This window comes from Dasypus novemcinctus, chromosome 1 (genome assembly GCF_030445035.2).
Source record: "Dasypus novemcinctus isolate mDasNov1 chromosome 1, mDasNov1.1.hap2, whole genome shotgun sequence".
In the NCBI taxonomy this organism is placed as follows: domain Eukaryota; kingdom Metazoa; phylum Chordata; class Mammalia; order Cingulata; family Dasypodidae; genus Dasypus; species Dasypus novemcinctus.
The window spans coordinates 126093326-126105740 of record NC_080673.1 but is presented as its reverse complement, the minus strand read 5'-3'; the positions used below and the strand labels follow the sequence as shown (position 1 = coordinate 126105740).

The following is a 12415-nucleotide window of genomic DNA, read 5'->3' as shown; positions in this document are numbered from 1 at the left end:
TCAGCTTGAAACAGAGTGGGCCTTATCACCCCCAAATCCTTAATTTGAAGAGTGAACAAACAGGGAAACAGACATGGCTCAACTGATAGTGTCTGCCACCATGTAGGAGGTCCAGGGTTCAAACCTAGGGCCTCCTGGCCATGTGGTGAGCTGGCCAATGCACAGTGCTGACATATGCTAAGAGTGCCCTGCCACACAGGGGTGTTCCCCACATAGGGGAGCCCCATGCGCAAGGAGTGCATCCCGCAAGGAAAGCCACCCCTTGTGAAAAAAGCACAGCATGCCCAGGAGTGGCACGGCACACACGGAGAGCTGATGCAGCAAGATGACACAACAAAAAGAGACACAGATTCCCAGTGCCGCCAAGAATGCAAGCGGGCACAGAATACACAATGAATGGACACGAGAGCAGACAACAAGGACTGGGGTGGGGGGAGAGGGGAAGGGAAGAGAAATAAATAAAAACAAATCTTTAAAAAAAAAAAAAGAGTGAACAAACAAGTGGGGAATGCAGCCAGGGATGAAGTAAACTTGTATTAATATTGTAGTAATGAAAGAACATGTAATCTTGATGTAAAGATAGAGGTTACAGAGATTCTGAGAGAAGAAGGAACGAATAATAGGTGGAACATAGGTCTTTTAGGGTACTGGAATTAAGTGTAAATCACTATGTAAGCTATAGACCTTGGGTTAGTGGCAATGCTTCTATGCTTTTTCATCAGTTGTAATAAATATACCAAACTATTGTAAGAGGTTATTAATAGGAGAAAATTTTGGAGAAGGAGAGGGTAGGGTATATGGGAATCCCTTATACATTTTTTATCCCTTAGGAGGTACCAGAGATTGAATCCAGGACCTTGTACATGTAAAGCAGGTGCTTAACTACTGAGCTAAACCTGCTCCACCAAAATCCCTTATACTTTTGATGTAACTTCTTTGTAATCTAAAATCTCTTTTTTAAAAAGTTTATTATGTAAAAAAAATCAACAGCATTAATCTCATTTTGCATCTTCCTAAAAGAAAAAAAAGAACTGTGAAAGCCTGAGATTTTACCTTATTTTTAATTTAAGAAATTAGCTTGCCACAGTTTCATGGGTGCTGTCAGAAGACCTGAGACAAAGGACTTTATTATGATAATAGCAGTAGCCAGAGTATCAGCATTTGCTCCAGTTCTCAGAGCCTTAGTGCTTACAGGGTGATGTGAAGAAGGTCAGGTGATGGCTACGCATTCATTGTAGCATTTCAGGAAGAGTAACCCTGAGCCTAGGGAATCAAATTATTTTATAATGGGCAGTAAGTAAGTCTGCCTACAAAGGGAGAGTCAACTCTCTTTCTCCCAAGGCTGTTAAATATGCAGACATGTTTTAAGACTCCAGAACAAAGGCAGGGAGTGTCTGCTTGCAAGATGTGCAAAAATACAGGAGTCCTATGCTAAATTGTCTTCCAACAGTCTTCTCCATTTTAATTAATGGTGATTTCATTCTTCCAGTTTCTCAGTTCAGAAACCTTGAAGTCATTTTTTTTTTTTAAGATTTATTTATTTTATTTCTCTCCCCTTCTCCCCCCCCCCCCCCCCCCCGCCTGGCTGTCTGTTCTCTGTGTCTATTTGCTGCATCGTCTTTTTCCGCTTCTGTTGCTGTCAGCCGCACAGGAATCTGTGTTTCTTTTTGTTACATCATCTTTTTGTGTCAGCTCTCCGTGTGGGCGGCGCCATTCCTGGGCTGGCTGCACTTTCTTTTGCGCCGGGCAGCTCTCCTTAAGTGGCACGCTCCTTGCGCATGGGGCTCTCCTACGCAGGGGATACCCCTGCGTGGCATGGCACTCCTTGTGCGCATCAGCACTGTGCATGGGCCAGCTCCACATGGGTCAAGGAGGCCGGGGGTTTGAACCGCAGACCTCCCATGTGGTAGACGGATGCCCTAACCACTGGGCCAAGTCCGCTTCCCTTGAAGTCATTTTTAATCTCTGTTTTCTTTCATATCTCAAATCTGTTTTGTCAAGAAATTCTGTCATAATGTGTTGTGGAAAACTGGCTTACCTGTTCCTTACTGTAAATGTTACATCTGTTCTATTTGTAGATGTTGTAGTTGTTAGATGTTGCAGTTGTTCCCTATTATAGATGATGGTGCAGTTCTACTAGCAAACAGCTGCTTGGTAGTTTCCAATAAATATGAGGTGGAAACTAGGGTCGAGGCTCTCACTTCCGGAACCTGTGAGTCCCCTGGAGGCATCTTTATCTCCTCTTGTGTCTTTCTCTCTGTCCCTTTATTTCTTTAAGTTCTGCATTGCCTTCCCTTTGTGCAAATCCATTGTGAGCTGATTACAGCAATCATTACCTTCAAAATTTATCTAGAATTTTTTCTTTTTCCCTGTTCCCATTGTCCTAGTCAAAACCACCACCATCTTTCAAAAAAATTATTGCAGTAACCTACTAACTAAATCATCTTGCTTCAGATCTTGAGTACCTTCACAGTATTCCCCTCACAGTAACTGGTGTAGTCATATTACATTGTAAGTCTATTCATGCCACTCTTTTGCTCAGAACCTTTCTGTGACTTCCCATCTCATTTTCAGTAAAAGCCAAAACTTTTACCTCGATCCATACATAAGGCCCTGCATGATCTGGCTCCCATTTGACTCTCTGATCTCTTTTCCTATTATACTACCTCTTTTTCATTCCTCTCCAGCTTCTTTGGTTCCTTGGCTGTTCCTCAGTCGTGTTCCTGCCTCAGGACCCTTGCACTTCCTAGTCTCTGTACCTGGAATGCACTTTCCCCAATATTTGCATGGCTCATTCCCTCAATGTCTTCCCATTTTTACTCAGTTCACCTCAGGACTTCTGTATTAGTCAAAGGGGTGCTGATGCAAAATATCAGAAATTGGTTGGTTTTTATAAAGGGTATTTATTTGGGATAGGAGCTTACAGATACCAGGCAATAAAGCATAAGTTACTTCCTCACCAAACACTTATTTTCATGTATTGGAGCAAGATGGCTGCCGACATCTGTGAGGGTTCAGGCTTCCTGGTTTCCTCCCTTCTTGGGTCTTGCTTCTTTCTGGGCTCAGGCTTCCTCTTCCTGGGGCTTGCTTCTCTTTTCCTCTGTGAGCTTATTTCCTGGGGTTCCAGCATAAGGATTCAGCATCAAACTCCAACATCAAAAAACCCTCAACACGTCCTTTGCCATGTCTTTTATCTTTGAGTCCCCATCCCTTCGTGGGTGGGTACTCGATGCCCTAATTACATGGCTCAATCAAAGCCCTAATCATAACTTAATCATACCCAGGTACAGACAAGATTACAAACATAATCCATTATCTATTTTTGGAATTCATGACCATATCAAACTGCTATAACTTCCCTGCTCACCTAGTTTAAAAATTTTACTATGCCCCAGCTACATTTTTCTAATGCAGTCTCCATTCCAGCTTTAATTTCTTCTCTTAATCATCTGTCACTATCTCCTATAAAATGTGCATTTTATAGCACACTTTAGAAAGTAAGCTCACAAGCACAAGGGTTTTTCTCTGGTTTGCTTTTAGTTGTGCTCCTAGGACCTAAAACAGTGCTTGGCACATTGTAAGCACTCAGTAAATATTTGTTGAGTGAATAAGTGAATGGTGTAGCTCCTTTGGCCTGAAGCAAGTGCACAGTCATTGTAAAGACTAACTAATATAGGAGAGAATAAAAAGGAAAATGGGGACTTGGAATGACATGAGAAGTAGAATGTTTTGCTGAGGAAGAAGGTAGGGAAATGTCCATGGGAACTGGTGAGTTCAAAGTGATGTATTCTATTTCCCACATTCATGCCTTCTCAAATGGTATTATGTGCTTTGTGCTTGAACTCTTCGCCAGGTTACCAGTCTATTCTGTTACTATTTATCCTACAGGTTTTCTCTTCCTTGAATTGATTCTTTAATCATTTCATGTATTTGATTCTTTAATCATTTCATGCATTTTAAAAACATTAGCTTCTGTTTTTTCCCTTCAGGACCTTTTATTTATATAGCTTGCTGCTCTTGATGCCTTTACTATACTTGGTATTGTCATATTCTAAACTAGATACTGGTACTTGAATTCACAGTGGATTAATTATAAGACTTTTTTTTTTTTCCTGCTTAAAGGAGCAAAATTAACATTCCTGATGCTTTTTTTTTTCCAGTTTGTGAAATTAGATGAAGACTCATGCTTGGAATTTTCAGAACAATGATAAGGAGCATTATTTTCCTTGAAAATAATGGAATACATTGTTACTTGTTTATTATAAGGCCTCATATTGCTTCTCATTTTCAGCACTAATACAGTTAGCCTACACAACACACTTTTGGTGTTAACTTGGTATTTTAATCTATATTAGAACCAGAATTAAAGATGTTGCTAAAATTCTTAGTGCCTTTTTTCTCATTTCTACTTTAAAAAAAAAGTAGAAGAATGGTATTAATATCAAGATGTTTTAAGAATTAAATCAAAAAATTGTGTGAAAGTGCTCCATAGAGCCTGGCACATCTAAGTCCACAACATACATTGGGTTTCTTTTCTAAGTTTAGGAAGTAATTTTTCTCTATGAGGAGGAGACTCCTTTTTTTTTGTTTTGGCACCTTTTTGATATAATATTTATTAAGAATTAATTGGCAAGTTTAAAGTGTTTTTCTTTCAGATGGATCCAAAATAATCTAAATATTATAACTTGATATATTGTAATAAAAGTAAAATTACATTTTACATGGTAAATACATGAAATTCTGTTTTTAGAATTTGCATAGTATATTAGAATAGTCAATACCAAGGGAAAATGATGAAGCATAAATTCTTTTTTATTCATAAATGATCAGTGCAGCAATGTTTATGGCTTATCAATTATAACTACTTCTCAGCAGAACCAACTTACTAATGTTACTCAACAATTATTTGAGTGCCAGGCAAGGTGGCAGGCATTTGTGATAGTGTGACAGGTAGACAGAGTCTGCTCTCATGGAACTTAAAACCTAGAAGGGAAGAAAAGCATTGGATAAGTATTACAAGTATAAATATTGTATTTGGTAAATTTTTATGAGTTCCTGTTGTTGGGGTTGCAAATTCAGATGCCTGCAAAGACCAGGCAGGTAGTGTAAGTGTGGAGCGGGTTAGTGCATTATAGAGAGTAGAATGGAGGGGACTGTGATAAACTGCAAAGCATATCACTGATGTATGCCTGTGTAAAGGGTATAGCTACTAACCAGCACATCTGGTTAATACTGTATAGGAATCAGGACCCACTGTTTCTCTATTTTTTAAGTTTTTCAAGAGAAGGTGAAAAATCTAGATTGTCATCTGAAATAGGACCAGCTTTTAAGGTACTGTGCAGTCCAAATCAAATGTCACTTTGGCCTTCAGACCTGTGCCATATAAGGAATACCGTCTATTAACTAGGAGACTATTAAGAGATTTTGGAGGGAAGGACATTATTCTCTCTTGATTATTTTATTTCCCTTTTGTTCCTCCTAAATTTTAATGTTATTCCCAGATGCCCCCACATGTAATTGTATATGTAGACTTTTCTTCTGGCATAGCTCTAGCAAGGTCAGGTGTGGGAAGATTTGTGGGAAAAAATAAAAGACATTCTGGCTCTATCATATCAGCCTTGTGTTCTTGGGCTATTTACCTTCTTTCTTAGTTTTTAGTTTATTTCTCATTTGTAAATGGGCATAATGGTTAAATTGCCTCATGATATGAGAATTAAATAAGAATATATTAGGAAATGCTTTGTATATTGTCAGTGCTCTATGAATGTTATGCTCTTGCCTTATCTTTTCTATCCTAACTCTTCTTCCCTACACTCCTTTCTTAAGCAGCTGTATCTGACTCATTCTTTCACTGCCTGTTGGATTCCTAGATAGTGCTTGCTGATATGGTAATACTTTGGCAAGAATTTAAGTTTGTAGTAACTCCTTGTAGGTGTATTTTCACTTTGAAAAGAAACTCCTGGAGTCATTACCTTATCCTAAAGTAATAAAACACTGATGTATCACATGCCCAGTGGTCATTGGGTAGAAGGATATTTCCTCTAGCTCAAATCCCCCAGCCAATTAAGCGCTTGTTTTACTTATCTTGAAAATAGTTTTCAAATGACATTGTTTTCTTTGGCAGTGGTTGAAACCAAAAGTTGCTGACAGCTTGGTATTTCCTCTCTCTTGATTTTCAAGATATCTGATGATATGTACAATATTGAAAGACCATGTGTAATTTTCTTAACTTTAAAGAATTACCATTTTATTTCTTATGACCATATTCAGTGAGAGCAAAGTAACTGTTACAGATATGGGATTTTAACAGTAGATTACATTAATCTATAATTAGTGGAATCAGCTTGCATTCAAATAATGAATATGTTGAAGTTCTTAAAAACGACAAGAGTATATTCTTTAAAATAGGTGAAATAAACCCCTGGCAGGTTAAATGACTTCCCTTGCAATCTTATTCACATTATGTGTTTAGTGAACCTTCCTTTGTAATAACACAAAGTTAACTCCAGCCTAGGTTGCATTACTACAATTATAAATGAATGAGGTTTTACTATACAGGGAGCCTCAAAAACTTATTCAACTGGCAATCCTGTGGTATGGTAAATGGGAAGATTGCTTTGTAATATTTTTTTCTGTGTAGTGCTGGGTAAAAATATCAGGAAGATATTTTATGGGTAGGAACTTCCCTTTTCCTTTGTCACAGTCCCCTGCTTCTTGGCATTGACGGAAGCTAGGGTTAAAAATACAAATAGGAGTTTCCAACCATTTAAGTTCAAAGCTGAGATACAACTCCATTCATCACATCACTCAGCCTGAGACCCCTTTGAATCAAGGCTATCTCTCTTTCCTTTCTTTCATTGCAAATGAGGGAGGAATCTTTATCTGACCATGTGTAATTTTATCCTTTCCTTCCATTTCTCTTCTTCCTCTCCCTAGGAAAACAAACTTGATAGGAGTCAACACCACTAAAAGCCCAGTCTTTCATAAACCTGAAATGCTTGCTTGTGTTGAGATGTTGAACCTGTAAGTATCTAGGATACCATATTCTGTGGCAAGAGACTTAAGGGGCCTCTTGGGGAAGTTGCTAGTATGAAGCATAAGCAGCAGTGTCTTTCTGGTAAAATAATAATTCTCAGTGGTGGTAAGGTTGTGGAATGTCAAGGGAGGGTGGAATTCCCTGGGGAAAAACTTACCTGCCTTTCATTTTTTTGTCCCCAAATTTATTGTAAAAAATTTCAAAATCTGTAGAAAATTTGAAAGAGTAGTGTAGTGAATAACTACATACCCACTACCGAGATTCACCTACTAATAGCATTTGCCATATTTCCTTTATCTGTTTTGGATAATTTTGAATAAAGATTGTATATTAGAATTACTGTTCATTTTCACAGGTGTGACAGAAGTAGTTATATAGGATAATATATGTATTTTTGGAGGTGTATGCTTTTAAGTATTAATGGACAAAGTGGCATGTTGTGTACAACTTAGTTTTAAATTGTTCACTGCAACAAAAAACATGTTTTATAGTTGTTTTTTTCAAACTAAGGTCCAGTCATGGCATTCGATTGTAATATTTTAAAAATTTGGAACAGCCATCTACCCATGCCTACACACATATTTTTCTGCTCCCAAGATACTGACTTTTTGAAGAGGTCAGGTTAGTTGTTTTGTACAGTGTTCAGTATCTAACTTTGATTGTTTCTTGGTGTTATATTTGCTGTTCTTCTATCCCTGTGTTTAGACTGGAAGTTAGGCCTTAAAGTTTATTGAGTTAAAGGTTTTTGGCAACAGTGATGTGCTTACTTCATATTGCATCACATCATGAAGCACAATGTCAGCTTGTCCCAACATTAGTAACTGCCATATCTATTTTAAAGGGATTTTCCCCTTTTTGGTACTTTGATACCATGTGACTGTTCTCTCTCATCACCGTTTCATCTTGGATTTTGACATACATTGATGATCTTTGTTGAATGAAAATTTTAATATTCTACTCCTTAATTTTGATACCTTTTTCTCCCAATCTCATTAACAATCTCTATGGGATTTAGTTGTGTCTTTCAATGTGTTGAGCAAGAAAATGGATTGAGAACCACTGTTCAGAAAAATTTAAGTTGGATTTTCAGTACTTAGGAAAGAATGTATTGATAAGGAGCTGAGAAACACTCATTGAAAGCAAATTTTGCCTGACTAATTTCCTTTGGTGACTGTGACACTTTTTTACTTGTAGTCAAATTAGGTTAAAAAAACTAGTGTATGTTAGTTTTTGCTAGACGTTTTAAAAACTCCATTTTTTCCTTTTTTTTTTCCTTTTTTAAATTAATTTTTATTTTTTCTAATGGGAAAGACAGGATTAGCCTTATTAAAAAGTAATTGAGGGGTGGTGGACTTGGCCCAGTGGTTGGGGTGTCCATCTACCACATGGGAGGTCCACGGTTCAAACCCCAGGCCTCCTTGACCCAATGTGGAGCTGGCCCATGCGCAGTGCTGATGTGCAAAAGGAGTGCCCTGCCGCTCAGAGTGTCCCCTGTGTAGGGGAACCCCACGCGCAAGGAGTGCACCCATAAGGAGAGCCACCCAGCACGAAAGAAAGTGCAGCCTGCCCAGGAATGGCGTCGCACACACGGAGAGCTGATGCAACAAGGTAACGCAACAAGATGATGCAGCAAAAAGAAACACAGATTCCCATGCTGCTGACAACAACAGAAGCGGACAAAGAAGACCAAGCAAATAGACACAGAGAACAGACAACCGGGGTGGAGGGGGAAAGGGAGAGAGAGAAATAAACAAATAAATCTTTAAAAAAAAAAAGGTAATTGAAGGAAGTGGCTGTGGCTCAATCAGTTGGGCTCCTGTCTACCATATGGAAGGCCCTGGGTTTGTGTTCTGGGGCCTCCTTGTGAAGGCAGGCTCGCCTGCATACCTTGGCGAGCCACCAGCCCGTAAGTGCTGCGGAGTTCCACCCAGCCCACAAGTGCCGCCGGCCTGCCAGCGCAGTGGAGAGCCGACTCAGCAAGGTGATGCAACAAAAAAGGAGAAAAGTAAAAACACAGAAGAGCGCACAGTGAATGGACATGGAGAGCAAAACAACAAGCAAGGCACAAGCTGGAGGCAGGGGGGAGAGGGATAAATAAAAAAATACAGACACTCCCAGAAAGCAGACTAGACAGCAAGCAAGCCACAAGGCGGCAGGGGGGAATAATTTAAAAAAAAAGATAATTGAATAGTTATATTCTAAACACATTGATTATTCATTTTTCATTTACTGTTGAATAAGGTCGTCCTCAAGTTGCTTATTATCTAGTGGCAAACAAAAATTGATAAACAGAACTGATATGGGCAAGAGGCTTTGTGTCTTTCAGAGAGTTTTTGTTCAACCTGTAAAGGAAGTCTGTATGACCAAAGAAATATTTATGAAGTACTCATTAATTCAGCATTGCATGCCTTCAAAATATCTGGCACTGAATTCCAGGCCTTTTTGGATCCATGCATATCAGTTTTGAATACTGTTTAGATTTAAAGTTTCTGAATTGTTGGTTGGTGGCATCCTTCTCATCTTCTTAAGTAAAAGATAAAATACATCCATAACTACTACTTCTGGGTAAGCTGGGTAAGTAGTACAGTCAGAATAGTGCTTTTATTAAACCTAATCAACTTCCAGGATATTTCTACCCTAAAATGAATGGGAGAAGGGTTTGCATATATATCATTTTGATTGACTGTAGTGTATTGTTTTTTCATGGGACACAGATTTAAGAAAACAAAAACTAGATAGTGCTTTATAAGATATAGATAAAAATTTTAAAAAGATTACTTTAGATAGCAAGTCTCCAAGTCTGTAAAATGAGGTATTATTTTATAAAGCTGATTTTGGGTTTGAATTATATATGACATCTTTCTTATTTATATATATTCACAAAAAATTGGGGGTATATTTGAGCAAGTAAATATAGTGTCTGAATATCGATGTGTTTATTTTGCCTTGTTTATTAAGCCATGCATTTGTTTCCATTCTTTGTATTCTTTAAAACTGCATAGTGTAAATGTGACCTTCACATATCTTAATATAAAGGTCCAGATCCTATTGTTCCATTTCTCTTGTTGGTCACTTATTTAAAGTGATTTTGGACTACTAGTCTTGCTCACTATATAATATCTAGGTTATTTGTCATCTCATGTAGGATGCTGATTCTGGTTTATCTCTGGACATTCTTACTATTATTTATTGGCATTCTTAATATCATAAAATTGTATTATGCTACTGTGATGACTTTGGAAATGGAAAATTCTTGAAGCAACTTTAAAAGTTTTCAGTCTAATTTCCATTAAAGAATGAAGTATTTGCTGAAGTGATGCTATCAGTATATTATATGCCTATTTAAAAATAGTCTTGCTTAGTTGTGCTTGCACATTCACTCACTGCTTTGTGACATAACTGTTTACTCAATAGGGCTAAAGCTACCCCTGCCCTCCCCAAGTGGTTTCTGTTGTCCCAGAATACTGTTGATTTAGCAGTCCTGTCTGTTGGTGGAGTGGTAGCTGTGGAGTGGAGGGTGTGGGGAATGGGTAGGGAATCTAAGAGGTCTGATTGCTTTTATGAAGACTTGCTTTCAAAGGGACCTAACCCTTCTAATTCTTTAACGTGCCCAGCTTTATGCCATTAGAATAGACTTGCTTCTTGCCTCCGGTTCCTCCCCAGCCCACGTACTTTATGTAATCTTTGCTCTGCTTAGTCTTCTACCATGTATCCATGAGTTTTCCATATTCTAAAATTTCGTTGACATCTCTTGTCTCTTCTTCCATTCCTTTTTCCCTTGTGGGTTTATGCCTTGAAAATGATCCTTTCTCTTTCTTTAGTGGAGTTTACAGAAAGTGCAGAGGTAAATGCTAGCATTGAGACCACCCTGTCTTAATTGGTAATATACTGACTTTGTGTGACTTGTGTTTGTATGCTGATTTTACTGTGCAGTAATTCTCTCTGCTAAGATTCTTATTGCTCAATCTCTGAACAATGTAGAAATTTTTCTACATTATTTCTTTAAAAAATTACCAATGAAATGCACTCCTTATAGCATCCAAAAGTACAGTGACATATAAAGATAAAGTTAAGTTCCTCCTCCCCTATTTATGTGATTCTGAGGTCAGCTTTCGTGTATGTCCTTGCATGTTGTTTTGTGTGTTTGTAGAAGTATTACACGTGTTTTTGATTTGTAAGGCACCATATACAAAGTAAGAATTATAAATAATGAGAAAATATTTGCACTTACATCTCAACAAAGAATTTTTTTTAATGATCTCCCACTATTTGAAAGAAATCTCCTACCAATTAGAAAAAGGGTCCAAGGATATGAAGGCAAATTACAGAAGAGGAAATGTAAGTAGCCAACAAACAGAGGAAAAGCTGCTCAGTTTCACTGATGGTTAGAGTAATGCAGATAGAAATAATGTGATGGACTTTTTCCATCAAATTGGCAAAATTTAAAATATTTCAATAAGCATCTGGTGTGGATGTGAGAAAACTGGCTGTTATATTGCTTGTGGAAGTTGCTATAAACTTTCAGGATATAATCTAGCAGTATCAAATTTGAGATGTTCTTTTCCATGGACTGATTTACCTTGGGAACCAATGCTACAGAAAAAAAAACTCCAGACCTTAAGCAAGTTTGTATGAAGGGTATTTAGTGCAATGTTTGTTGGCAAGCCACCAAAAACAACTGGGCCAATCTGAATGATCATCACTTTGGAAATGATCAAAGTGTGATATATACATGGTATGGCATAATATGCAGCTACTAAAAAGAATGAATTAAACCATTGTACTGATATTGAAGGAGAGGTGGTGATGTTATTTGCAGTTTGTATAGTATGATTCTATTTTTCTTAAAAAATGGGGTGGGGAAGTGAATCTTTTTTAGGGTGTCTGTTTTTAAAAATTAGACCATTTTTATAAACATTATTTGATAAAATGTAATATAAATTTATCTTAAAAAGAAACTTTATTAACTAAGGGATTTCCTGGATGGCTGACACTTGAGATTAGATAGAATATTATTTATTATGATTTATCTCAGGATGACTGCAACGTAAAACTAAAATCCCAATCTAGGTATTTGGTTCCCTGACCACTGTGTTTTAACCAGAGAGACAGCTTAGCCCTGTTTTAAGGATTATTTTGTTGTTGATAATTTCTACTCCTCTAGGTACCTCTAGTTTATAAACTAATATCTGTGTCAGAGGAAGCATTGGGGAAGAAGAGTGAAAGACAAAATGATTCTATCACTTTTTCATTCTTTCATTTTATCCTTCTCAACTAATTTACAAATATATACACCATCACTAAAAATGAGATAAATCATGGAAAAAATAATGGCTTAATAGGAGGAATAAATAGTGGTTTAACAGGAGGAAAAGTTTT

At 37.5% G+C, this 12415-nt stretch overlaps 1 protein-coding gene across 3 annotated transcripts in view; it reads left to right on the top strand.

The window, feature by feature from the left end:
• The window catches only part of BMP2K (BMP2 inducible kinase), a 135912-nt gene that overhangs the window by 29623 nt on the left and 93874 nt on the right, over positions 1 to 12415 (top strand). Inside the window, exon 1 of one of the 3 annotated variants that reach the window (XM_058296527.2) lies at positions 6940 to 7023. The exons of the other annotated variants lie outside the window; for them this stretch is intronic. The gene's annotated coding sequence lies outside the window, so the exon portion shown is untranslated. Of the gene's footprint in view, positions 1 to 6939; positions 7024 to 12415 lie in introns of those variants that run through there. 3 annotated transcript variants of the gene reach the window in all.